Source organism: Capricornis sumatraensis, chromosome 8 (assembly GCF_032405125.1).
Source record: "Capricornis sumatraensis isolate serow.1 chromosome 8, serow.2, whole genome shotgun sequence".
Classification (NCBI taxonomy): Eukaryota; Metazoa; Chordata; class Mammalia; order Artiodactyla; family Bovidae; genus Capricornis; species Capricornis sumatraensis.
This window is the reverse complement of record NC_091076.1, coordinates 104,056,872-104,084,825: the sequence shown is the minus strand read 5'-3', so window position 1 is coordinate 104,084,825 and position 27,954 is coordinate 104,056,872. Positions and strand designations below refer to the sequence as shown.

Below are 27,954 nucleotides of genomic sequence, written 5' to 3'. Positions count from 1 at the left end.
GTGCTGGCTTAGCAAAAATAATTTGGATGCGTTTCTTTCCCCCTCCCTCTGTGCTCTGGAACATTTTAAGCAGCTACAAAATCATCTCCGTGTTAAAACTTTTAAAGAATTCACCAGTGAAACCATCTGAGCCGGTTACTTTTGTGGGAGATTTGTCCTTTAAAAAGTCTTTTTTTCCGTAGGTTCGTTTGAGTTTGGCGGTGGTGGTGGTGGGGGGCGGGGGTTCTCCTATTTTGTATCTTTTTTTGTTTCTAGAAAGTCATTCTTTAAGCTGTGTAAAATCCCTCAGGGGCTTCCCTGGCGGCTCAGTGGTAAAGAATCCGCCTGCCAGTGCAAGAGTTGCAGGTTTGATCCCTGATCTGGGAAGATGGCACATGCTGAGGAGCAGCTAAGCCTGTGCGCCGCAACTACTGAGCCTGTGCTCCAGAGCCCGGGAGCCGCAACCACTGAGGCCCAGGCATCCTGGAGCCCGTGCCCCGCAGCAAGAGAGGCCACCGCAGTGAGAAGCCCGCGCACCACAGCCAGAGAGTAGGGCCCCCCATTCCCGCCGCAACTCGAGAAAAGCCCTCGTGCAGCACCAGAGACAGTGCAGCCATGAATGAATAAATAAGCCAGAAATTTAAAAAACAACCCTCAGACTGTTCAGGGGCAGTGACGTGGAGGGGGGGACTGGGGTCAGGCGCCCGTAATTGCCGCCATCAGTCTGTGCCCCTAAGCTGCTGCCCCAGGCCTTGCATTGTCTGCAGAGGAAAGCGTTCATAGATGCCCAGGACATGGCCCATGGCCTGACAACTCCCCCTGAAACACGGACAGTGCAATGTGACATGTGTTCTGAGAAGGATGAGTCCAGAGGCTTGTGGCACCCTGAGCAGGAAGCCCCCCAGCCCCGCCAACAGAGACTCTTGAAGACAGCGGGTGGGGGAGGTTAGGGAACCTTGGTCTTGAAGAGGGCAGAGCCGTCCAGGCAGGTGAAGGGCCACTGGCATGCTGGAATCCCGAGTTTGATGTTGCCCGGAGAGTGGCTTTCAAACTTATTTTGGACTGTAGCCCCCAGTTAGAAGTACGTTTTACACCACAGACCAGAACACACGTGTATGTAGATGTGTGTGTGTGTGGTATGTATACAAATGAAACAGTATTTCCATGGGGTAATTCTTCAGGGGTGCGCCTGCTGTACCCCGATACTTGCTGTGCTTCTTGGGTTGGGTGGGAGGGCTTTACTTGTTTTCTAAAAACAGCTCTATTGAGATCCAGTTCACATACCATTCGGTTCTTCCATTTAAAGCGTACAATCCGATGGTTTTTAGTTATTTATGGGATTGTGCAACCATTGCCACATCCAATTTTAGGTCGTTTTCATCACCTCAAAAAGAATCTCTGCACCATCAAGCTGTCACCTCCTCCTCCCCACCCCATTTTTCCCAGGTGTAATCAGTAGCCGCCTTTCTGTCTACATATTTGAACATTTCTTAGAGATGGGATCATATGATCTGTGGTCTTCCATGACTTGCTTCCTTCCCTTTTCGGAGTGTTGCAAAGTTCCTGCATGCTGAACTCCCTACTGCATCCCTTTTCCTAGCTGAGTAATATTCCATTTATGGACTGAACACATTGTGTTTATTTATCTGTTCGTCAGTTGAGGGACATTTGGGTTGTTTCTACCTTTTGCCTATTATGAACGTGTTATTTTTAAACATTAAAAAAAAATGGCTGGTTATGACCCACTAAATAGTTTTCAGGACCCAGAGTTTGGGACATGCTGGCTTAGACAGTGGGCTGAAGGAGGGCCAGCTCAGAGATGGGGCCGGATGCTGTGTTGTGGGGCCCATCTATCAGAAGTGTTTGCCAGGGCCTGGTCAGATTACCTAGAGCTTATCATGCCAGGAGTGTTTGTTTATTCGAGAAAGGCTGAGAGATGACATGTGCCAGGCGCTGCTTGCGGCACCAAGGAATGTGAGGATGCTGTACATACAGATGAAAATCCTGTCCTCCTGGGGTGATGTGCTCAGGGCAGGAAGCAAAGGATGAAGAGAGCAAACCGTGACATGACGCACGTGAGCCGTGGTGAGGGCTAAAGAGGCCAGTGGCGCAGGCGAGCGTGCTCCGGAATTACTCGTGGCACCAGGAGGCTGTGACTGTAACCAGGGTGGTCCTGGGTTGGAGGTCATGGGTGTGGAGACCTGGAGGTCGGTGGGGGAAAGCAAAAAGAGCAAGGTGGAGATTGGGGCCAGTGAGGCACTCACCCGGGGCCACAGAGTTTACGGGGGAGGGGGCACCCAAAAAACTTAGGAATCAAGAAAAATAGTATTTTCATGCAATGCTTTTCAGAACCACAGTCGTGCAAGAAAACCCTCGATGGATAAATGTCAGTCTTCTCTTGCTTGTTTACTTATGGTTGCGCTGGGCCTCTGTTTCTTCACGGGCGAGTGGGGGCTACTCTCTGGTTGTGGTGCACGGGCTTCTCATCTCGAGGGCTTCTCTTGTTGCAGAGCGCAGGCTCAGTGCCCGTGCGCTTTAGTAGTTGTGGCACAGGGGCTCATTGGTGTGAGCCTAGGGTGTGCAGGCTTCAGTAGTTGTGGCCTCGGGCTGGTCGCCCCTCTCTGCCTCAGTTTCCCCACTTATGCAACAACCCCATGGAGCTGTAGGGAGAATGGATGTGAGGGCCTGGAACGTCATGACTGCGCCCTGAGGGCTGCTGTTTTTATTTTTTCAATTATTACTCTGTTTGAGCTGGGCGCACAGGAAGTGCTCATTGATAAATGCCACTTGTGGTTATTACTGCCTTCTGAGTCTCTGGTGTTGTCTTAGCAGCCACGCTCCGGGTCGGGGGTGGGGGCGGTGATGGGGGGAAGGCCCTTGATGATTTGCAGAAGGTAAATAGACGCTGCTTGAGCCTTGAGGAGCGGGGCGGAGGCAGGTGTGTGTGGGGCTGCGGATGCGGCTGCAGGACAGAGAGGAGATCAGGAGGGCCCAGGTGGGCTCCGAACTGGGCCCTGGGGTGGGGGGCAGTGATTCCGACAGACGGATCAGTTTCCCCCAGGTTCCCTGTGCTCTGGGACAGAGGCGGCAGGAATAGAGTCCAAGTCAAGAAATCAGAGAAGGAAATGGCAACCCACTCCCGTACTCTTGCCTGGAGAATCCCAGGAACGGTGGAGCCTGGTGGGCTGCCGTCTCTGGGGTCGCACAGAGTCGGACACGACTGAAGCGACTTAACGGCAGCAGCAGCAGCATGAAATCAGAAAGGAGCTAAACCTTGGTGTGGAGTCAGCTATGGAAACAGTGTATCCTAGTGTGTCTAGAATTTCCCTTGGAGTGGGAAGAAGGTGGGGATTTCTAATTGAAACTGTTAGGGAACTCCTGATGACTTTAGACCAGACAGGGGATGTCAAATGGAAATTACTTATACAGAAGCCATTAGTGTTATTCACAGATGGTTACTATCTTAAAAGTAACATATACATACGTGTGTATATTCTTGCTCCTTTGGGGGTTTTCTTAGGTATACCCCCATACTTTGTTTCCTAACTGCAAGTACCTGAATGTTCCTCATCCCCAAATCTTGGGGTTCCAGGAACCAGCCTTCCTGGTGGGTTTGGGGTGATCCCCCCCCACCAGCAGAGCGCCTCCTGCAGGGGCCTTCGAGTGTTGGCCAGGAAGGTTGAAAAAGATAGTCCGCTGTGACCGCTGCGGTTTGGCCAGCTGGGTTTGTCCTGTGTCACGAGGCACCAGGTGGGCGCTCAGGTGACCTCCCATCTGTGGGACCCAGTGTGTAGGGGCTGCTCTTTGGTCCTCTGTTTCCTGCTGGGGGAGGTGGCACCTGAGACCACCCATGTTGGAGCCCCCAACGCTGAGGTCGGGCCGCCCCACGGCGCCTTTGTGGCCTCTTGTCCGCAGCGGGTCGCCTTGCCCTGGTATGGACGCGGGTGGTGGTGGAGCAGCGCTGCCCCGCTGGGAGTCCTGCTGCAGGGCAGCATCTCGTGGGTTGCGGGCTACTGATGGCGGGAAGGCAGTCCTGGCAGGCTTCGGTTGCCCCCCTGGTCTCCGGCTCTGCTTGTTCTGCCTTCTGAGACCCTGAGGATGCAACAGGGCCTCCTCCCTTCCTGCTCGTCCCTTGAGGTTTCCAGATGCTCCTCGCAAAGCTCCCTCCTCCTGGGGGCTCCCCGAGCCGGCAGAACAGCAGGTTCAGTTCCAGATGGCTTCTGCACTGGTGGGAGTCCTGCCCTTCGTCTGAGCCCTGTGGGTCTTGCCTTCCATGCGGGGCCGTGGGACCGGCTGTGAGGGGCCTCTCTGGTCTGAGATGAGGTCCCTGTGGCTCAGGAGGAGCTGGAAATCATTAACTGTGGTGTCCACAGCTCAGAGGTGGGGAGGGCTGCCTGTCACGTTCCAGGGAGCCGCCTGCCTGCCTCTGAGCTCCCCACCCCCCTACCCCCCAGTCTCCTGGTCCCTGGACTGCGAAGTCCAGCCCGAGAAAGTCCGCTCTCCTCAGTGTCTCCAGGCCCACTTCCTCTCATCCGGCCCCATCCAGACTTCACGCCTCGCCTTACTTTTGGCAGAGAAGAATCCAGAGACCCTGGGAGACCCCCGAGGTGGGCAAGGAGGCTGCTGTGTGAACAGTGGGGCTCTGGCCCCCTCCCCAGGCAGGTCACCCTTGCAGATGCAGCCTCAGGCACGACTCGGCGAGTCCTCTCTTTTCTCTGCCTGGGGACGAGGAGCCCAGCTGGGGCGGGGGGGTAACACTCATGGTCGTCACCGTCACTGGTGACCCCAGGGCACGCCTGAGTCATGACGTGACCGCTGTGTGCTCCCTCGAAGTTGGCTTCTCTGCTCTGTCTAGTAGCCCAGCCCAGAAGGGGCCTGTGTTTTCACCCCCAGGCTGAGCCCCGCTCCTTAGTTCTGGCCTGAGGCCGGCTTTCCTGAGATCTGTGGCTCCCTGCCCATTTATTTACCTGCTGAGTAATGCCTATCTAGTGCCTGATGGGTGAGGCACCCAGGGCTCAAGTTACAGAGGGTTGGGGCACCTCCCGAAACACGGCCCTGCAGCCTGGCTTTCCACTGCCCTCCTGGGTTTCAGGCACCCCCACCTCCTACCAGGTAAGTTCAGACTGGCGCCCCAGGACGTAGGGGCTGTGGTTTTCTGGTGTGGGGCAGGGCTGGGAGGCCGCGATGGAGGAGGGTGAATGGGTAGGCATATCCCCACTTCGTTCTGTGGCTGCTGGGGGCGGGTGGGGGCAGACCTGGTCACTCTTTCCTCTAGGGAGGGTGATACGCGGTCGGCAGGCTGCTGGGCCGCTGTGTGGAAGAGCTGGTGCAGGAATGGGGCAGACCTTGAACCCCCATCCCAGCTTTTAGGGAGGTGAGTGATTTATTTAGTGGCTCTATCAATGGACTTTCTGTTCAGCCGAGAAAGCCTCGATCAATGAATTGAAAGTGGCATTTCTTGATACTGAATTTAGCAGCAAGGTTGCCGCTGCCCACGTCCTTGCTTATAGTGCATGTTTGCTCGGGGCACTCTGCACTGTGGCTGGCGTGGGTGCCCAGGCCTCAGTGCCTGTCCCCATGACGCCTGGGCAGTCCTACCTGTACCGGCTCCACCTGGGCCTTCAAGCCAGTGAGACTTCTGGCTCCAGGGGTGGGTGATTCTGTTTTAGGACCTAGAAGGTCCAGTGTGCCGATGAGGCTTGGTGGGGGCCAGGGGATGTTCTGAGCCACCTTCCTGCTGTGTGGGTGGTGGGGCCCTGGGTGGGTCCTCCCTGTCGCCTGTTCCTTCCTCACGCATGCCCGGCTCCTCCCTTGGCTTTCTCCTTCTCCCCCTGCAGCAGGCCAGCTGGCACAGGCACCTTCCGGAAGGGGCTTGACACTAAAACACTTTCCAGGTCCAGATCCCGGTGGCGACAGTTAGGGAAATCCTGATCTCAGCCAGGGAAAGCAGACCAAGCAGTTGATAATAACGACCGGCCTAACCACTCCGGCAAGATAAGGCTAGCATCCAGGTGCCCCCGTCTCTCCCATTTTCCAGATTAGGAAACCAAGGCACAGGAAGCTCCGGCCACTTGCCTAAGGCCCCACAGTTGTTAATAATCTGAATGTGAACCTTGGGAGAGGCTCTCTGCCAGCCCTGGCCACCCCAAGGCTGGGGATCAGGGCTGATCCATGAAGCGGGTCCCAGCCCCGGAGCTTGGGCTGGGATGTGGAGGAACCCAGACTGGTACCCTCCTCTGGCCTCCTCCTTTCAGAAGGCAGCACGAGACGATGGAGTGAAAGAGAACTCCAGTTAGAAGAAATGAAGGCCTCTGGGACTCCCCCGTTTCCTCTAGCCCCCTGCCTGTCCTGGAGTTTGAAATAATTTGTCGGGGAAAGCAGGAACAGATCGGAAGTCCCGTTTCTCCCCGCTGATCACAGCTGCAGGGAGCTTGCTGTAGCTCCTGGCATCGGCCCGGCCCAGCCCAGCCCAGCTCCGCCCAGCCCAGCTCTACCCAGCCCTGCCTTCCTCATCTTCCCTCCTCCTCCCTGTAAGACCAGGTTGTGGTCTTAGAGCAGCTTGAGTGCTGCTGAAGAGCCAATGGGAGAGGTTTGGGCTGGGCTGGGCTGGAGGGGAGGGGAGCAGGAGTGGTGTGCCTCCTTGGTTGGAGAGGGGCTGACGTGAGACCCCCGGTTGTAGTCTCCTGGTGGGCCCTGGAAGAGGGGGAAGACTCTAGTCCCTGCCTGCTGGGTTTGCTCCCTGGCTCTGCGGGTCCCCGTGGTCCCAGAGCAGCTGTCTTTGTAGACAGCGGAGCCTCTACAGGCGCTCCAGGGCCGTTGATCTTTCTGGAGCTTGGAGTGGTTCCGCCTGCTTGAGCCGAACAAGGCGCTGAGATGGGTGGAGGAGGGATGCGTGAATGCGGGCGTCTCTCTCTGGGTGCTTCTAACTGCACTAGGACCTGGGAAGGAAGTAGACGAGTCCTATTCCCAAGGGTTGGCTCGGGTCTTGATGGCCATTACCTTGGACAGCCCAGGGTAATGTCCCTTCTTGCTGGACACCATGGGTGGGGCCCTCGGGACATCAGAGAATCAAGTGGAGAAGCAGCGAGAAACACAGCATCTTCACTCTTGTCAACACTGCCTCGGGGCTGGGCAGGGCGGCCAGGACAGTAGCGGCCACAGCGTGGCTTTCTGGGAGGTCAGCCCATCAGCACGGCCCAGGGGACCGGGAGGGGTGCTTCTGTCTCCACTTCCCCTCGTTTCTTGTCTGGGCCTCGGGAACAGGCCCCCAGATTTCTGCCTGGGAGCTCAGGGTGGGAGCAACCAGAGAGAAAGGAGGGACCTAGGGGAGCCAGGGGACCCTGGAAAGCCGTCTCGCCAACCCCTGCATACCCCTGCAGCCCTCCCTTGCCCAGGATTGTTTGGGGCTGGTCCCAGGAAGCAAGCCTCCTGGCTTCATGGACCTGGGGACCCTGATACCCATGGGCTGAGACCCCGTGGCAGAGGGCACTCTTACTCCCTGTTGGGTTTTACTCTCCAGGTCTGTGTTTCCAAAGCAAGGCAGTTACCTCTGAATCTGAATGTAGCTTCCGGGGCCCAAACCCAACCTTTAGGGACCAGGGTCTGTGCGGGAAGCATGGGGGCAGCAACTCTGCAAAGAAAGTTACTAATCTGACTCTGACCACCACCCCCCCGCCCTCTGCCGCCGTGCCTTCTAAGGCTTTCTCCTCCTCCCACTGGGACCCTGGTCAGGGCTCAGCTCCACGGCGGGCACCGGGGAGACCCACGGGCTCTGAGGTCACATCTGCCTCCTGGCCATGCCGTGGGTAGAAGATGAGAAACTTCAGTCCCCCTGAATTGTGTACAAGTTGCTTGGGAACCCACCAGGTCAACCCTCATCCCACCCCTGAAGATGGTGGACTTGATGCAGTGTTTGTGACCATATGACCGTGCGTGCATGCGTGCGCACAGTCTGCCCAGGAGGCTTTAGCCACATGGCCCCAGGCCAGGTCTGTTAATGGGGGGCGGGGGTCCTGGTGACCCCCCACTGTGCCCTTCCACCCCGAGATCAAGGCTCTGCAGTGAGGACCCCTCCCAGCACCATGTCCCCCACCGCGTAACTGCCACCCGGTCATGCTACAGGGAAGCTTTTCCAGGGAGCCAGCTGTCACATTTGGCCTCTGTTTTTTGTTTTTGAACGAGAATGAAAGGAGAGAGTGACTAAGAAAGTGTGTGGGGGTGAGAGAGTCAGGGAAGGTCAGAGAGAGGGGAGGAAAGATCTGGAAAGTCCGGCCATGTGCTTGGGAGGCAGGTGCCAGCTATGAGATCATCCGGAGGTGGCGTCCTGCCCCGGGCCCAGCTTGCAACCAGGAGCCAGCATTCTGCAGGGGAATCGCCCGATGGGGCTGGAAGCGAGGCCTGGGAGCCTGCCCTTGGCTCGAGCTCTGCGGCTCTTGAGAGCTGTGCAGATTTGTTTCCATTTTAGGGACACTGTGGGGAGGCTGTCATTCCCTTCCTAGCCTTTATTAATATTTCATTAATCACAGTGACCGCTCACTGCGTACTTACACGCTCCAGTGCTGGCCGGGAGGCAGCTTTACGTGCTTCATGGGATGTATCTGCCCAGCAGCCTTAGAAACAGTTGCTGTTATGATTTGTAAAGACGGTACCAAGGCCCAGAGAGGCTACATCGCTTGCCCCTGGCCACACAGCTGGGAGAGGCTGACCCAGCTCTGGATGTGAACACGGGGGCTGTTTGACGTCAGAGCCGGGGCTGGTTTGGAACTAGGTGTGTGGTTTCTGCACCTCTCTGGTAGCCTCTGGTCGGCCACCTCGACTGAGGCCCCTTCTGTGTGCAGGCAATTCCAGGACAGTGTCCCCATGGCTGAAACGGACCAGGAAAGGTGGTGACTGTAGGCAGAGTTGCTGTCTGGGGGGATGGCCACCCTGGGGACAAAGCCACATCCTGTCTCCTGGATCTGTGGAGCCCGCAGGTGTGGGTCAAGGGCTCCCCGGCTGCAGGAGAGGGCCCCACAGCAACAGACCCTGGGAGTCTGGCCTCTAAAACCCAGAGGCTTCCGGAGGCCTGTGGCCCAGCTTCCTGTGCAGCTGGGTCCTCCGGCACACTCAGTCCTCAGGCGGCACGACCTCCCACAGCCGGGTCCATCTTCCCAGGCCCGGATCACATGGTGCGGGGTCAGCGCTGCTCTGGGAGAGGGAGGGCAGGGCGCCAGGAACAGCCCAGGCAGGGGTGGGGTTGGGGTCACACTTCCCGGGAATGGAGGGAGAAGTCACTCCACGCAGAGCGTCCACTCTGCACACTGGACGTCCATAGGCTGGCAAGCCACCTACCTCCTCAGCTCTGCACACGGTCTGCCAATTACCCGGCCATCCACCCGTCCTCCCGGCCAGCAGACGCATGCACGGTGCTCAGGGTCTGTGCGTGGAGCACAGCCCTCTGTCTAGCTTGGAGCTGGAAATCATAGGGTTTGCCCAGCTCTGCCAGGCTCCAGCCTGTGTGTCCTAAGGTATGAGGTGTGATGCGAGGGGAGGTATTCCCTCTGAGAAGTTAAGGTCTGTGATCGTCCACGGGCGTGGCAGGCGTGACAGAGCGCCGAGTATCCAGATGAGCCAGGGTTCAGGGGGGAGGGAGGGGAGATCCTCAGTCACCTCCTCAGCCCCAGCCCTCCCTGAGCTACCCTGGGTGCCTTCTACCCCTCCCAGCCCAGCCGTTTCCTCCTGAGTCCACACCCCAGGCCTCCTGATCGGGGAAACAGCACCCTATCTGCCCACTACATTGCCTGGGCCTCAGAAATTTGGGACTCATCCGCCAGGCACAGCCCCCTCCAAAACAAACCCAAATCTGTGTGCTTCTTGTCCCTTCCTGCTCCAGCCCCAGGCCTTGCCTGGACAGATGGCCCCCCAAAACTTCCCCCTGCAGTTTGCTCCCCACAGTGGCCCACAAGGCCCTCCCACCTTCCCCAGAAGCACCAACACCTGTATAATGTTTGTGAAGGGCACCTCCTGGAGGTGTGCAGTGGCTGGACACAGTGGGTCTGGCATTGGTTCAAACCGCTCCTCAGCTTAAACCCCCCAGTGGGTGCCTACTCCCTGCTCGTGGGTATGCAGCCCCCTGGCCTAGCTGCTCCTGGAGACACAGAGGTTTGTCCCTCGTGAGCCTGTTCCTGGGATGTCCCCAGATCTTTCCCTGGGTCCCTGCTTAAATGCTTGTATGCCTGCTTATGTGCTATCCCTAGACTCAGCACTGATTTGTTCACATGGAGTGTGAGCTCCACGAGGTCAGGGGAAGCTGGCTCTGCCCCCAGGCCCTGGCATGTTGGCGGTACCCAGGTCATGCCTGTTGAGCACTTAGCAACAGAGGACTCTAAGGGTGTCTTCTGTCCAGCTGGAACAATTACGGAAGACTTCCTGGAAGAAGTGGCATCTGGTTAGCCCTGGAAAGTGACAAGTTTTTCTGGTGCCAAATTAAGACAGAGGGTAGAGGGGCATTGTCATAACTCGGCGGACAGCCTTGAGCAGCGATGGCCGCTGGTACATGGCTTGCTGGTGGCTGACACAAGCAGGAGGCAGAGAGAGAGAAGTACTGTGAGCTGGAGTCCCCAGGGAGGCTGAGCTCCTGGGTGAGCAAAGGCTGGAGGTGGGAAGGACACCTGTGGGTGCAGCCCAGTGTGGGGTGGGCCTGGAGCCTGATGAGATGAGGGGTAGCCCTCAAACCAACCAGCTGAGGCTCCTCAGGGGTGATGAGTGGCGAAGTTCCTGAGGAACTAACCCAGTGTGGGTGGACGGTGGAACAGAACGGCAGGGACAGGAGTGGCCCCAAAGCTGGTCCCGTCCACGGCTCTGGGAGGCTGAGTGAGGGTCAAACCCCGGGAACCGAAAGGGCAGGGTGTGTTCTGGAAGCCCCTGGAGGGAAGAGGAGGACTGGGCTTCCCACTCCCCCAGCCGGCCCAGCTCGGTGGATGCGTAAGTGCAGGGCTGGCTGCCGTCCCTGGTCGTGGCTGCCTGCGGCACTGTGTTGAGAAGGATTCTGAGACCAGGAGGAAAACCTGCTCTGTTTGGCAGTGTCCACCTTGGGTGAACGGGGGGGACCGTGGGTGCCCCGAGGGATTCCCATTTGTAGAATACGAGGAGACCACTGGGTGAGGGTGGGGAGAGGGGCCCCTGGACAGCACCCAGGGCCTTGCCACCCCGGGCCCTGTCTCGGTTGCTCTGCTTGACATGTCAGAGAGTCCCTGTCAGCTCCGCTTTGTTTCATCGGCCTCTCTTCCTGGGCTCAGCTGCCTTTTTGGTTTGACCCATCTGATCACTGCCATCCCTACCCGACAGCTGCCACGTGTCCAGACTTTCCAGGGTGTGGCCGCAGGGCTCAGCACTTTGCATACGTCTCCCGTAGCTCTCACAGCCACTCAGGAGGCCCAGAGAGGCTGAGTCACTGGCCCGTAGTCACACAGCAGGCACCAGGATTCAAGCAGGACCTCTGATCTCAGGACCTCTTCGGGGCCCCAGGGGGACCCTGGTGAGGAAGTGAGATATGAGGACTGGCCCCCCTACTGAGCGTAGGCAAGGTGGCCCAGCAGGTTCAGCTGATACCCTGACTGCAGCCGGCTGCTCCACCGACAAACAGGAGCGTGGGCTCTGGGCTCTGTGCACCCACTTGCAAACTGGGTGACCCTGGGAGCCTTCCAGAAGCTTTCAGCTTTCTTATCTAGGGAAAGAGGAACTAAGAGTTTCTATCCCCAGGGTGGGGCTGGGGGGGTACCCACTGGGTTTGGAGAAAGCTGGGCTCCCTCAGCGACCTTCTGAAATAGTCTGGTGTGGCTGTGTCCTTATTTTCAAGAGGCAGCCCAGAGAGGTTAGGGCCCTGACCCCGGTCACAGAGCAGAGCCTGGGCTGCAGATGGCAGTGCTGGAAGGGAAAATGCTGGAAGCCTGAGGGTGAGGGTAGGGTGTCAGTGGAGGGAGGGAGTGCTTTCCAGCTGGGGAGTGTTCAGCAGTTCACCAGCTTTAGCCTGTGGCCCCTGGTAGTCTCAAGGAAAGCAGAGGGAGGGAGGCTGGAACCGGCTGAGTTTAGATTCTGGTTCCACCACTTACTCTTCCAGATTGACTGTTTACTCCGAATTCATCTCATTGTAGATGGGGAACAAACGCGAGGATTTAATGGGATAACGTAAGGGATGGAGGTGGTGCAGCCCTGGGCATTCAGTCAGTGTATAAATGCTATGAATGAAGTCGTTCAGTCGTGTCCGACTCTTTGCGACCCGTGGACTGTAGCCCACCAAGCTCCTCCATCCATGGGATTCTCCAGGCAAGAATACTGGAGTGGGTTGCCATTTCCTTCTCCAGGGGATCTTCCCGACCCAGGGATTGAACCCAGGGCTCCCACATGTAGGCAGATGCTTTAACCTCTGCACCTAAGGCTGCTACTATTGACAGCATCAGCCCCGTTTCACGGGGGTGTCAGGCAGGCTCCCACTCCAAGCACCGCCTTCCCAAGGCTGAGCGTGTGGGTTGGTGGCTATTAGCTGTGTCCACCTGGGGCCTGGCCAGGCCAGTGGGCACATGTGCGGGGAGGAAGCCTCACTGTCTTTGCCGCTGCTGCCGGCACCCACAGGCCTCCGGCCCGGGCTGCCGCTGGCTCCTGCAGCCGCCTGGCGAGCTCTAGGCTGGCACCGGTGCAGACTGTGCGATAGGAAGTTACCGGAAGCCTCGGCTTGCAGTTGCTCCGTTGCTGGAGGGGCTGCTGGAGGGGCTGCGGGAGGATGGAGCAGTGGGGGTGGTCAGAGAACCAGAGGGGACCTCAGAGAAGGCTGTGGCTTTTTGGTGTGGATGCACAGCTCTAGACATCAGGCGCCCAGGTGATGTCCGCCCTCCTGAAGGGACCAGGAAGGCTGGAAGCTGCGTTCCAGTTTTCTGTGATTGGAAAGGGTTGGCCCTTCTGGGGATATGTCTGGGGACCATTTCCTTCCTGGAGGAGGAAGGGTTGGAGGAATAAAAGGCCGGGGATGGAGCTGGTGAGGGAGGCATTGTGGAAGTTTGGTTTCAAGCTGACATTCTAAGCGGTAAGGCCGGAAGCCAGGAAGAGACCCTGAGAGCTGATGGGGACTCAAGTCCAGAGAGGGGAAAGGGGTGCGATTCCCACATAGTAGGCAAGGACAGACCTGGGGGCAGGCTTCTGGTACCCACTCTCTGCTGTCGTTTCGGCATTCACGTCTGCAGTTGTGGGTGCTCTCGGTGTGTGGGCGGCTGATGGTGCCAGGACCGCTCACCTGTGAGCTGGGTTCATCCGTGACGTGAATACTGTTCATGCTTTCATTCTGCAGGAGAGAGTGAGGCTGAGATATCATGCTGCCTGCCCAGGGCTCTCTCTGCAGCTGACCGCCCTGTGCAGGGCAAATAGAGGGTCTGAATGTGCGAATAGAGGTCAGGAAGGGCCAAGCAGCCTGCCCTCTTCCCCATGGAGGCTCGCGGCTTGTACTTGCCTCGCAGGGGGCTGGCCCATGAGACGTGGTCCCAGACCAGCCTGGAGCTGTGAGGGTCACTAGGGGACGGTGGATGAGAGCTCTTTGCCTGCTTTCTCTCCTGCTGCGGAACTGTGACCCCCACCCCCTGCCCACCACTCTCAGTTGTCAGACCCTTTCCCAGGGAGCGGGCTTGAGCGTGGGCGCTTCCAGGTTGTCGGTGTCCTCCAGCCTCTTCCTTGTGGCAACAGTGACCCCGGGAGCCTGCTCCGGGGGGATTGACCACGGGGTGCACGACCCAGGCAGAGCCTGGCTTTCTCACCTGGGAAGTTTGTGCACGGCCCTTGGCACTGCCCCATTCTGTGGCCGGAGAAAGAGGGACATACCTTTTTTTTGGAGACAAGAGCTGGCCTAGGGAAGAGGCTGCCGTGCCAGTGCCGCGGGCCCCCCAGCTCCCCTCCCTGCCCACTCGGTGCCCGCTGTCCCCTCAGCTGTGGCCTCACGGGGCACTCCACCCCCGGCTTCCTCTCTGAGCCTCGGCTGGTCAGTAGGGGGCAGTGGAGGCCTCAAGTCCCCCAAGACAACTGGGCACAGCATTGAGTTTTTACAGATCTGGTCTGGGGAAGTCTCTCCCATCACACCCTGCTAACATTTTCCCTGGGATCGTCACGCTGGGTGGAGCAGGGGACCTTCCAGGATGTGGACAAAGCAGAGCTCAGTTGACACGATCTCCGGTTGAACCCACGTCCTCCCAGCAGCCCAGCAGGAAGTGGCCTCGTGGCAGAGGTGGTGGAGCCAGGACCCAGCTCCGCACGTGGAGGAGAAGGGTCCTGGCCCCCAGAGCCACCCGGGGAAGACCTCCGCCCAGTGCCTGGCTGACAGCTCCTTGGAATACTTCATCCACCTGGTGAGGCAGTGGGCAGGTGTTAGGAGAGCTGACGGGCTAAGAAGCATCTGTCTTCCTGGCTGGAAAACAATCTCACTGCAATTTTAAAAAGTATGCCTACTTACGACAGAAATAGTTTGCTTAGAAAGCTGTAAAGAAGATGATCAGTGTTAATTGCATTCTGTAGAAATCAGCGCTGTTCGCATTTTGGTGTTTTCTTCCAGTCATTTCTCTACATGTGTACTTAACACAAAGAATTAAAAAACCAAAAATGGGATCTGACACCTCCCTGCCACTAACAAGGGTGCCCCTCCACCCCCAGGAGAGTTTCCCCACTCGTGACCCGAGCCGAGCCTCGGAAGGTGATCGGGATAATTTGCTCTAGGAGGGGACGGGCAGTTAGAGAACCATCTCATGGCTGGTGGAACTTGGAAAGTGGCTGGAGAGCTTCAGCAGAGGGTAGATCTCGGCCAGGGGCGGTGGGCAGGGAGGGGACCCTTGGACGCTTTCTCGTATTATTCTGCGGGGTTATCTCTGAGACAGTGTGAGTGAGAGCATGGCCACAGTGCCCAGACCCCGACCTTGGGCCATGGCCTTTCCTGTGGCAGCATGACCTTGGCTGAGGTACTTTGTCCCCCTCTGTAGAATGGGGTCATAGAGAGGCCCACGTGGGAAACAAGCTTGCTCATCCACGCAAAGGGCCCAGGGCCGGCCTGGCGTCCCCACTGCCGTCATGGGACACAGTTCTTCTACTGTGTCCTCTCCTCGTCCCTGTGGCCAGGCCCTCATCCACTTGCTCGTTCATTCATTCACCTCCTGAGGCCTTCTCTGTGCCAGGACTGGAGCTGAGGATGACGCCCTGCTCCCGGGCCCCTGGGGATTTCTGAGAGGAGTGTGAGGACCTTGGGAGACTGGCCGGCCAGGCTGCCCCATCACCCCCTCCTCACGGGGGCCACTGGAAAGCTAGCAGGGAGGCAGCCAGCTCTATCGCTTCTTGCTGTGTGACCTGGGGCAAGTTGCCTAACTCCTCTGTGCGACTTCCCAAATCTGCTAAAGGAGGGGCGCCAGAGGGAGGCCCTGGACGGGGCTGTTGTGAGGACCTCACTCAGTGTGCGCTTTGCTTGTGGTGGCCGTTCTGAGAATATCCTTGGATCCCAGGACACGGAAGCCTGTGGGTGGCATGCTGTTTCTGGCAGCCATCAAAGGGGGGCACTCAGCGGCTGCAGGAACAGTTACTGATTTGGGAGCCATGGCCCAGAGCAGTCAGCCGTTCTTAGGAGGGAGGCCAGCTCCCTTGAAGTCCCCTATCCCAGGACCTTTGTCCTTCTCGGCTTGAGCAGGGAGCAGTGGGGGCTGGAGGGGGTGTGTCTGGACGGCGCTCTGCAGGAGTCTGGTCAGCTCGTGCTCTGCTGTGCAGGGCCTTCGCTCCCTGCCTGCTCGGGCCTGCTGTGCTCTTGGATGCTCTGACCAGAGGCTTTGGCTTCGAGTAATAGAAAACCTGGGGCTTCCCCAGTGGCACCACGGTAAAGAATCTGCCTGCAGCGCAGGAGATGCTGGAGATGCAGATTCGATATCCCTGGGTTGGGAAGATCCCCTGGGGGAGGGCATGGCAACCCACTCCAGTATTCATGCCTGGAGAATCCCCATGGACAGAGGAGCCCTGGCAGGCTATATCCACAGGGTCGTGAAGAGTTGGACATGACGAAAGCGACTTGGCACGCAGGTGAGCAGTAGAAACCTCAGCTCAGAGTGGCCTGAGCTCCACGGAGGATTTGCTGCTGCACACAGTGAGAAGTCTGGAGCCTGGGCAGCTCAGGGTGCCGCGGAGGACCCTGGGTTCGGCCGTCCTCCGAGTGGCTTCGTCTCCAGCTTTCTGCAGGGTCAGAGGTGCTGCAGCATTCGCTGACACAGCAGCGTTCAGAGGGAGGGGAGCCCCCTTCCCATGGGCCTCGTCCATGAACCAGGAAGCCTTTCCCCCAAGCCCCTGGGGGGTGCTCGCCCTTCCTCAGCCCCCCACTGTCAGCTGACTCCCCCCGCAACCTGGGGGGCTCCTGTTCTGAAGCACATGGTGTTTCCCAGCAGCGCAGGGAGGAGAATGAAGCCCTGAACCAAACTAGGCTTGGCTCGGCAAGGTGGGGCAGCGTGGGGGTCCACTTTCGCCACCCTCCCTTGGCAGAGGGAGCAGGGAGGGACGAGGGGGCCCCTTGATTCAGCTGGGGTCCAAGGAGAGACGGTGCCCACACGGCCAGTCCTTTCTGACCAAGCCTGCGGCAGCCACCTTGAGCCAATGAGCCGGGCGCCGTCTGCGCCCCCAGCTGAAATGTGGGCGGCCGTCAACACCAGAGGTGGTGCTGTGCCCATGGCACTGACTGGGGGGATGGTGAGGGTTGACGCGGGCTGCAGCCTGATCTCTGAGGGAAATCCAGCTGTCCCAGGGACAACCTGTAGCTATTGAAACGCTGGAGGAGGAAATGGGTGGGCTGTCCCTCCGCACCCCCTTTCCTGCGGGGTGGCTGGGCAGGCACCCTGCTCTTTCCCCACCCCTGCCCTGCCTTCGCGGGGGCCCCATCGTGCGCCTGTGGGCTTCCTTCCCCACCCCCTCCCTCCTCTCCCCGCAATTAGTGCCTTCCGCCCCCTGCTCCGAGGACAGCCAAAGCGAGCTGGTGTGGGGCCTCCCCAACCAGTGGGGTGGGGGTTCCCCAGCACAGAGCCCTCATCTCCTGGGTTTATAAAGCAGATTGCACATATGTGTGCATGCATGCGTGTGTTACAGGAGAAATACCAAGCTGCAGCCCTCCTGTGTGTGTGTTTCTCTCTCTTCTCCCACTTGGGGAAGGGTCCTTGGCTTGGCGTTTGCAAGCAGAGCTGTGCTTGTGGGAGAGGCAGAGGGCCCGTCCCCCTCGATCCGGGCTGTTCCTCTTCAGCCCCCGCTTTCTATAGAAGCTTCCCTAGAACAGAGCCGCTCAAGAGTAGAGGCAGGGCCAGCTCAGGCTCTGGGCCCCCGGTACCCATTGGCCTTGTGGCTGGGCCCTGGCGTCCTTCACCCACCGGGGCCACATTCTCCCTGACCTCCTGGCAGGGCTGTAGGGAGCATCCCTGAGCATGCCAGTGAAGGGAGCGGCGTGGCGGGCCTGGGCGGCAGGGCCCCTCCACCTGCCGGGAGACCCTCCCTGGCTGCAGGCAACTCCTTGCGTCCTGGCTTACTCCCACAGCCTCCAGTCCGAGGCCTCTCTGGGTCTCTGCCTGCCTCCCCCTCACCCCACATGTCTGCTGCACATGGGAGAATGGCATATAGGGCGTGGGTTTGATGAAGACGAGGAGGGATGGTTTGCTCCTCTCACATCTGGACTTGGAGCCTCTGTGACTGCTGATGCAGGAGGGTGCTGGGTCACTGGGAACCACGGCTAGACTCCAGCTGTGGCTTCATCAGCAGAGGGACCGGAGGATGGGGGGGCGGCAGAGCACCAAGGATGCTCCCCCTCCATTCTCCCAGGCCTCAGGTTGCCGGGGTCAGACAGGATCTCCGATGACTGTGACAGCAGTGGCGGTGGCATCCCCGGCCACCAGGGCTTCCTGGGGGACCTGCATGGTCCCAGGGCTCTTGACTCATTTAGTCCTCCTGACAGACCTGTGAATTCGATTCTGTCACTATCCCCATTTCACAGATGAGGGACTCAGGGCGCAGACAGGTTAAGCAGCCCAAGGCCACGCAGCTAGAAGGTTTGGATTCAAGAAGCCTGACTCCAGAGCCCCTAAACCTCCTCCGATTTCTGGTTTTGCTCCCTCTTGTCTCTGAGGCTCAGAGAGGGCTGCTAACTCGGCCAGGGACACACAGCAGGTTAGTGGCAGAGGTGGAGTCACGTCTCCCAGGCCTTGGTGCTGATGTCTTTCCTTGAGCCAGTGCCTGTTTGGAGGCAGAATGGCCCACCCATCCTTGAGGTGGGGCCAGAAGTGCCAGGGGCGGCTGGTCTGCATGGCCCAGGATGGGGCAGCTGGGGGAGACAGGACGCCTCTGGGCTAATGAACCGTTACTGTTCTGTGGGTGCCTTTGCGTCTCCCAGCTCCTCACCTCTTGGATTTGTCTGGGGAGCACAGATTTGTGTGAGCAGGACAAATTTGAAAGCAGCGCTGTGGGTGTCTGAGCCCTGCCTTTGTATAATCAGTGAGATGCTGACCTCTGGGGGCTTCCCTGCTTCCACCTGCAAAATCCGTGCCCTGTGGACCTCCTTCAAGGCGAGAGCTGGGAACTGGTGCAGAAGAGCCCTTTCCCAGCAGAGTGTGTGTTCTCTGGGCCTTGACCTTGTGTGCTTTTGTGCCTGGGGGTGGGGGTGGGGGTGGGGGCTCTGGGAAGGGCGGGGGACTCTGCTGTCCACGCTCAGGAAGCCGCGGAGTCCATCCTCCCCAGGAGGATGGATGCCGGCAAGAAGTGAAAGAGTTAACGGTGGATCCTGCGTCCCTGGCTCCCTCCCCAGCTTTCCCAGGGAAAGGGCAGGAACTAGCGGCCTCCTCTTCAGAGGAAGGGGTGGGCGGGGACGCGAAGGGAGCTGTTCCTCTGCAGAGTCACCTCCTGCACACTCAGTTCCACCGACTTCTGCAGACCAGCTGTTCAGAGCGAACCCAGAAGGCAGAGGAAGGCTTTCCAATAGGCGCAGAGGACGGAATGAATGTGGGATTCATTACAGGAATCTGGCAACACACAGAGCCTCACTTTCTCCCCTGAGACAGGAGGGGGCAGGGTCCTCCATGAGTCGAGGAGGAGGCCCTGGGTGGGAGCCAAAGGGTGGGGGTGTGAGGCCAGAGTACCTCCCCTTCCCCCACAGCTGAGCCCCGGGGGGGCCCCTGCTTCCCTTTGCCTGGGGCTCGCCCTTCCCCTGAGAACCGCAGGCTGGAGTCACGTGCCTGCTTCCCTCCACTTCCCTCCCACCGCCCCTGCCCTGCCGGGAGAGAATGGTTTGGCCCCTTTGGCCCTTGCCACCTACGGCCTCCTGTTTGGCTGCGCTGGCCTCTCTCCATGGAGGCTGGGCCGAGCGTGGGCAAAAGCCACTTCCTGGCAGCCAGGCTGGGTCCTGGGGAGCCCCTGGAGGTCGCCGGCACCCCTGTCCTGGCGTTGGGAGGACGGCGGGGGGAAGGCCAGGGGCCACTGTGTGGGACACGGCATAAGGAATGTCCCCGAGTGTTTCTCAGGCCGGGGGTGCCCCTGGGTTCCGGAAGCTTTGTCTGGGCTTGGTGAGCTGTTTGCTGTGGATGCAGAAGTCGGGGTGTCCACTTAGGATTAGCCTGACCCTGATCCCGCAGTTTCTGGAGGAGGAAGCGAGAGGCGGAGTGACTTCCCCAAAGCCACACAGCCCAGCATTCCCTCGCTCTGTGCCTCCCCATGTGGCAGCTGCTGTCATACTGTGATTTAAACGCCTGTTGCTGAAGTGTTTGGAAAGCAAGACTCCTGGGAGAGAAGTGAGGCCTGTGGTTTGGGGTGTCAGGAACCAGGCCTGGTTCCCGGGGGGTAGAACACTGACCCCTCACCCACATCCTCCACCCCAAACCCCTGGGACCACTCTGCCACAAAGCTGGAGTGACCTGGGCTTGGGGATCCTAAATTCATCTTTCTGCACACAAGACTGCCTTCATATGACTAGCTCTTCCTGGTGAGGAAAGGGGGCTCTCTCTGCTTGTGAGAGTCCCACAGTGAGGTGGGAGGAAGCTGGCACCCTGGGAGCTGGCGGCCAATTGCACTGGCCTCCTCTGCTCTGGTAAGGGAAATCCTGGGCCTGTGATTCCACCCTTTGTCTCCCTCCAGGACCTGGGTTAGTTGAGTCGGCAGAAAGATGACTCCCAAAGACGGCCGTGTCCTAATCCCCAGAACGTATGGCTACGTCAGCCCACAAGGCAAAGGGGAATCGAGGTTGCTGATCAGCTGGCCCTAAAGTAGCGAGATTATCCTGGATAATCTAGAGGGGATGATCCTGGATAATCCACACAGAGCCAGTGTAATCACGAGGGTCCTGAGAAGTGGGGGAAGGAGACAGGCAAGTCAGCATCAGTGATGGGATGTGGGGAGATTCCACAGGCCACGCCGGCTGTAAAGATGCCGGGTGGGTGGGGAGGCCAGGAGCCCAGCAATGCAGTGGCCTCTGGAAGCTGGGACGACAGGTGGTGTCAAAGGGACTCTCCCCCGAGCCTCTGGAGGGCACCAGCCTTTGGTTTTAGCTCAGCAACTTTGTGTTGGACTTGACTCCAGAGCTGTAAGAGGACGACCTGCGCTCTCCTGAGTTCCTGAGCTGTGTGGTTTGTTACGGCAGCAACGGGAATGAAGACAGGAAGTGCTGGTCCTCTTCTGGAAGAATTCAGGAGGAATTCCATCTGTGTCCTGAACCCTGGGGGTTCTGGGCTCCCCTAGACACTCCCAGCCCTAGAGTCCACGGGACACACCCCTCCCCGCCCCTGGGCCGGGCAGGAAAGAAAACAGTTGCGAAACTCTTTCCCACTTTCACAAGTGAAGGCGAGGCTGTGGGCCGATGTTCCTGTCTCCTTTTTGTGACCTTTTCCCCCCCTAGACTTAGACTTCTGTAGCTGAAAGAGACTCTAGGTTCATCAGCTTGGTTTGCAATGAAGAAGGAAGCTGAGGCCCAGGAAAGTGAGCCTGCATGGCTAGGGCGGTGGTGGTGGGTGGAAGGCTAGTGGGCGGGGACTGCCAGGGAGCAAAGCAGATTGGCTGTGTGTGTTTGGGGTGGGAGGTGGGCTCTGGGGAGCTGGAGGAGCAGCTGCTTCACAGCCCTAGAGCCTTGGGACCCCAGGACGCCCCAGCTTGGGGACCGTGGCCTGAGATGAGGTAGGGAAGTGCCAGGTGCGCTGCCTTAGGTGGAGACCTCCTTTGCAGATGCCGCCAGCCTGCCCGGGGCTCTCAGAGACCTTGGTGGGTCAGATTGCAAACTGCGCTTTCCACCATCAGCACCCAGAGCCAGCAGCTCACAAGAGTTAGGCTCCTGCCTCTGGCCGCGAAATGTCATTTTCTGAGCTGCGTGGGGACCAGGCGAATGAATCTCTACCGCCTGACCACTCTGATGGTCCTATCCTGGCATCTGGAGAAACAGCCCAGATGACACGAAGTGATAGTCTTCCAGCCTCATCAGCTTGCCCCTCCGCAGCTCACACCTCTCGTGGCACCCGAACGGCTTCGCTGAGGCTCCCCCGAGGCTTGCTGCTAGCCCCACTGCCTGCCAGTCCCTTGGCCTGGAAGGTCTGTTCTTCCACAGGGGTGGGACCCCTTCTAGGTATCTCTAAGAACAGCCTCAGTGGCGTGTTCAGTGGCCCTTGCTACATGGTGCCGGATCCCTTAGCTTTGTCCTGAGGCCAGGACCCGGGCAGGCAGGACCTCTGTCGGTGAGGCTTAGCCCTTTCCACGTACCTGACAAGGTGCCTGCGTGCTCCACGTGTGTACAGGAGATGAAGGAATGAACAGACACGTCGTGAAATCATCCAGTTCCCATTTCTAACTGGTACATCACGTGTGGCATTTCACATTTTGAATATACCTTTTTTGGTGTTTGAAAGATTAAATTGGTTTTGTTAACACAGTTTACGAATAGGCAACACCTCCTTTAGCAACTAGAAGGGAGCTCCCTTGAATGTACTTAAAATATTTTCCCTATTTTGAAATAATCTTCGACTCGCCAGAGATCACAAAAGTCATAGTAGAGAGTGCCAGGGTACCCTTTGCCAGCTTCTCCCCTAATGACCTGTCACAGTACATATCAAAACCAGGAAGCTGACGGGTACAAGGATGTTAACTCAGCTACAGACTTGACTCGGCTCTCGCCAGTTTTCAGGTGAAATGTCCCTTTGGGGGGCAAATGGTTCTTTGAAGTGAGACTTATCACATACATAGGTTCATGCAGTCACCACCAGAATCAGGAAACAGAAATGCTGCATCAGCAGTGAGGGTTTCGCCTGGTTTTGAACTGTCTCTGAATTGTTGTTCAGTCGCTAAGATGCATCCGACTCTGCAGCCCCGAGGACTGCAATCCACTAGGCTCTTCTGTCCACAGTCTCCCGGAGTTTGCTCAAATTCATGTCCATTGAGTCATTACTGTGTTACCATGTAGTATACTTCCATTTTTGGCTTCTTTCACTGAATATTATGTTTGCAGGATTTATTCCTTTTTTTTATGTGCTTTTAGAAGCGAAATTTCCCAGAAGATCTTTTGGATCCACCATTAAGGTTTTAAAAGCACAGATACATGACAGTCATCGGTAATCCAGACTCTTCGTATCCATCAACGGTTTCTGCTGATTCTTCTCTGCGCTTCCGCTGGGGAGCTGGCAGACGCTGCCTGCCTGTGGGCTGTCTTCCCTGCTCCCACACCCGAGAAGAGGCGGGGGCAGCGCTATGGAACATCTGCCTGGGTGCCAGGCTCAGCGCCAGTCTGTACACATGCCATCTTTTTCCTTTTCATTTTCCTTGAATTCCAGTGAACCCCTTCCCCCTTTTGACAGATGAGAAAAATCACTCTCAAGAGTTAAAGAAATTTACACACACACACACACACACACACACACACACACACACACACACCCCATTGCTCAGCTGATAGGTGGTGGTGTCAGATTTGGACACCCATCCTTCTGACCTCAAAGCTTGAGTTTTCTGGATGAAATGAAAACTTGGGTGGCTTGGACCACTGGCCCCTGGGCCAGGAGTTTCAGGCACAGGGGTTCCCCAGGTTTGTGGGGTGAGCTGGGAAGGATCAGTGTCCCCCCTCCCCAACCCCAGTCTGAGTAAATAGCTGGAGGTCATGTGCCCAATGCTTCACAGCCTTGAATTTCCTGAGCTTCCAGGTCTGGGAGGAGAGAAAGGAGGAGAGGAAAGAGCTGGGCTGGGCTGGTTTGGGCCCAATTCCCAATTAAACAAGCCGCTTAGTTTCCCATGAGTGGCAGTTTTACCTGCCCCCGCCCCCCCGTCTTTGCTAAAAGGGAGAGGGGTCTCAGGCATCCCCATTTAAAGCGGGCCTGGGGCTGACAAAACCTCACATCAGACATCGTAAGGAGCTGCAAAAGCCTTCAACCCTCACACCTGAAACTGAGGCCACCGCCCCAGAGGGGAAAACAAGGCTTCTTGGGCTGGGGCGTTTTCTGCCAGGTCATGAAAATAGGCCCGGAGTCGCCAGCTCCTCTTGGTTAGAAGCTTTCTGTGGTTTTCAGAGCACTTTGACATGGTTAATTCAAAGCACTCCCCAAAACCCCGCAAGGAGGGCAGGAAGTTTGAGGCACCTCCTCTCGAGCAGCCAAACAGCAGGTGGGTTCATCACCCTCGGGCTCAGGAGGGTGAGCGGAGGCTCAGGAGGTGAAGCCTCATCTTGGGGGCCACCTGGCCAGTGAGCCACACACAGACTTGGGGCTTTGCTTCCCCAGGGCCTGTGAAGACTGCTTGCATTTAACAACAGCAACAAAAAACACTCACCCTAGAACTTTCCTAGCAGTCCAGTGGTTAAGACTCTGAGCTTCCAATGCAAGGGGAACAGGTTTGATCCCTGGTTGGCCACTAAGATCCCACACACTGAGTGGTGAAACCAAAAGTTTTAAAAAAAGAAAAAGGAAATAAATGGTAAAAAATAAATAAATAAAAATTAAAAATTATTAAAAAGAAAACAAAAAACATGCACCATCTCCATGAATATAGCACCTGAGCGCTTCCGTCCAGCCTGAGAAGCAAAGGTGTGGCAGTCTTCTTTCCTTCCTCTGACCAGGCTCAGCCTGCTATTCGTATCTATTTATCGTTCCCGTGTTTCCTTAGAACTTTTGCTGGGCAGCTCTCTTTCTCTCAGTATTACATGCTAGTGTTTTACGTGTTGCACAACAGCATACCCAGCTTGTTCTGTGTAAGCAGCCTCTTCTGTGAGTTGAGGTGACCTGCACCATTGCCTGGGGCTTCCCCGGGTGGCTCAGCGGTAAAGAATCTGCGGGTTTTGTCCCTGGGTTGGGAAGATGCCCTGGAGGAGGGCATGGTGACCCCCTCCAGTATTCTTGCCCGGAGAAAGCCAGAACAGCCTGGCGGGCTGCAATCCATAGGGTCGCAAAGAGTCAGACATGACTGAAGTGACTTAACACACACATGGGTATTGGGGAGGGAAAACTTTTCCTCTACCTTCTTAGCTTCTGTCTTTTGAGGGTCTCCAGACTAACCCAGGAGCCACATTAGTAAGAGAAAAGACAGATGTAAGCACATAAGTAAGGGATTTCACAGAAAAAGTGTGACTAAAGGGGCTTTAGGACTTAGGGCTTAAATACACACCTTTGTAGCAGAGGGGAGGAGAAAGGCCCTTACCGGAGAACAAAGGACTCTGGAAAGATCAATGGACCCTTCGGAGCAGAAATGAGGACTAGGATGGTTTTGTGGCAGCGTCTGTAGGTGTGGTGTGCAGATGCAGATGTCGACTCCATCCCTGGGTCGGGAAGATCCCCTGGAGGACGGCATGGCAACCTGCTCCGGTATTCTTGCCTGGAGAATCCCCACGGACAGAGGAGCCTGGCGGGCTACAGTCCCTGGGGTTGCAGAGAGTCGGACACAACTGAAGTGACTTAACACACGCACAGGTAGTGGGGAGGGAAAACTTTTCCTCTACCCTCTTAGCTTCAGTCTTTTTGTTGTTCAGTTGCTCAGCTGTGAGAACTCTCTACAACCCCTTGAACCGTAGCACACCATGCTTCCCTGCCTTTCACCATTTCCTGGAGCTTGCTCAAACTCATGTCCATTGAGTCAGTGATGCCATCCAACCATCTCGTCCTCTTTTGTCCCCTTCTCCTCCTGCCTTCAGTCTTTTCCAGCATCAGGGTCTTTATAATGAATCGGCTCTTTGCATCAGGTGGCCAAAGTATTGGGGCTTCAGCTTCATTATCAGTCCTTCCAATGAATATTCAGGACTGATTTCCTTTAGGATGGACTGGTTGGATCTCCTTGCAGTCGAAGAGACTCTCAAGAGTCTTCTCCAACACCACAATTCAAAAGCATCAATTCTTCAGCACTCAGCCTTCTTTATGGTCCAGTTCTCACATCCATACGTGACTACTGGAACAACCATAGCTTTGACTATATGGACCTTTGTTGGCAAAATAATGTCTCTCCTTCAGTCTTTTGGGGGTCTGCAAACTAAACTAAGCCACACTAGTAAGGGAAAAGATAGACGTAAGCACATAAGTAAGGGATTTCACAGGAAAATGTTACTTAAAAGGTCTTCAGGATTTAGGGCTTATATACACACCTTCTGAGTAGGAAAAGGGAAGGCGGAGGACACTTACTGGAGAACAGAGGACTCTGGAAAGATAAATGGGCCCTTAAGAGGGGAGATGAGAGCCAGGATGGTTTTGTGGCATAGTATCTGTAGGTGTGGTGTGTAGACTTCTTGCCTGCGATAGTCAGTCTTCCCGGCTTGCTCAGAGGAGGAGACTGCTGACAACTGAGTTCTTCCAGAAGGTTCTGTTCTTAGGCAGATGAGACTTAAGGGACTCAAATGCCGCCTCTCCCAAGTCCTATGCCACAGTAGTGTATCCTGGACACCTTTCCAAGTATCCTTCTCTGGTTCTCTTCCAAGTCCCAGCCAGACAGTGGGCAATGTGGAGGCCCTTTATAAAAAGGCCCCATGTTGCCCATGGAATTGCCAAGGGCCCCTCTGGCCCTCCTGGAAAAGGAAATGGCAACCCACTCCAGTATTCTTGCCTGGAAAATTCCACAGACAGAGGAACCTGGCGGGCTACAGTCCATGGGGGTCACAAAGAGTCGGCCACGACGGAGCATTTTAGCACCTCTGGCCCTGCACCCTCTGTGGGAAGTACTGACACTCCCACCTCACCCCTGGCTTTCCTGGTGACCCAGATGGTAAAGAATCTGCTTGCAATGCAGGAGAACTGGGTTTGATCCCTGGGTTGGAAAGATCTCCTGGAGAAGGGAATGGCTACCCACTCCAGTGTTCTTGCCTGGAGAATTCTGTGAACTGAGGAGCCTGGCGGGCTACAGTCCCTGGGGCCACAAAGAGTCGACTGGGCAACTAACACTTCACCCCCACCCCACTCACCCGCTGTGTCTCTTGGACACACCTAGATTAAGTTTAAATGTTATCAGCATCTTGCCAAATCTCAAGGGTATTGTATGTGTCTGTCAGTGCTAACCAGCTCCTCTCAACCCAAGCTGTCTGTTGGAATCTCCTGAGAAATGTTTAACCAACGCCTAGATTAGTTAAATCAGAATCGCTGGGGAGGGGGCCTGGGAAACTGTATTTCCTCGAAGCTCCCCTTAGGTTTGAGAACCTCTGAGCAGAAGTCAAACAAACATCCTGCTCTTTCTACTTGCTTGTTCCCTTACTCCCCAGTTCCAGACCCTCAGTCCCGCCTCTAAATACCAAACTGTGTACTGCTGGACTGAAAAAATTTACCATCTTAGCTGCTTAAGCTTTTGTGTTGGTCCTAATTTCAGTGGAGGATCAGGAAGTCTAGAGTGTTGCTCGTAACGCCGGCCTGGAGCGCCCCCGCCTGGAGGTCTTCCCTCCTGACACCACCCCCCACCCCACCCCCGGGGAGAGCTCTCCAGTACCGACACGCTGGGTTTCTGCTTGAAATCAGTGCAGGATCGGCTTGTTTTGTTGCTGGGAGTTCGGGATTTTGGAAGGAGGATGGAGTAGTGGGGTTGGAAGTGTGCCTGGGGCTACCGCTTAGCTACAAAGTATCCATCCCAACCAGAATAATAGAGTTGGCTGCGAGTGAGAGTTAAGATATCATCAAATAATTTCTGACACATTGTTGATGTAATGATAGCTTTTCAAGAGGAAAAAGGAATGTGTATTAAAGGTGCCTGCCAGGGGAAGAGGCAACCTGACAGTGAGGCTGGGAGGAGTGCTTCTTAGAAAGGAGGAAATGGGGCCTTCCGGCTGCCGAGTTCCACAAACATTTACAGGGGCCGCTACCCAGGAGCCGGGTGGGGGGAAGGTGAGTGAATCAGCCAGACAAGTGTTTTGGGTCAGGATGTGAGGTAGGAAACACAAAAGCGGGCAGGGGTGGTCATAGCTGATGGAACACCTGGAGGGCTTCCTGGAAGTGGTGACTTTTACCAGGGTATTTAGGTATGGTTTGGGACACTATGGGGTCCTTAGAACACGAGCATGCCTAGAGGTGTGGCTGAGTCGGACGGCGATCAGGATCAGAGGTGGCAGCCTGGGGGTTGTGGCTGAGGCTGGTGACAAAAGTAAGGCCAGCCTCTTCTGAGATGCGGGGAGAGGAGACTCCTGTGTCTTGGAGGACGAGGTGAGGAAGGTAGCCGGGAGAAGCGACCTGCCAGGAGGGGTGGTTAATGCATGCCACGTGCTGCCCCCCGAGGTCAGTCGGCCATGAGGGTCGTTTCAAGAGGTCGTTTCTAATGGTGGAATGGGCAGAAGCCAGAAAGCAAAGGTTAAGAAGTGAGTGGGCGGTGAGAAGGTGGAAGCCGCAAGTGTAGACCAACCGGTAGGAGGTCGGGTTGTTGAGAGAGGAAGCAAGCAAGCCCACAGTTGGAGGAGGGGGCGGGGCCGCAGGAAGTGGGGGTGGCCTTGTTTTTGAGATGAGGGGCAGCCTGAAGGTTCTCCTAGGTCAAGTTGAAAAGGACCTGGGAAAAAGA

The 27,954-nt window shown here is 56.8% G+C and overlaps 1 protein-coding gene across 3 annotated transcripts in view; it reads left to right on the top strand.

Annotated features, from left to right (window-relative positions):
- SEPTIN9 (septin 9) overlaps nt 1-27,954 on the top strand; it is a 149,736-nt gene that overhangs the window by 79,169 nt on the left and 42,613 nt on the right. Inside the window, exon 1 of one of the 3 annotated variants that reach the window (XM_068978568.1) lies at nt 4,975-5,091. The exons of the other annotated variants lie outside the window; for them this stretch is intronic. The gene's annotated coding sequence lies outside the window, so the exon portion shown is untranslated. Of the gene's footprint in view, nt 1-4,974; nt 5,092-27,954 lie in introns of those variants that run through there. 3 annotated transcript variants of the gene reach the window in all.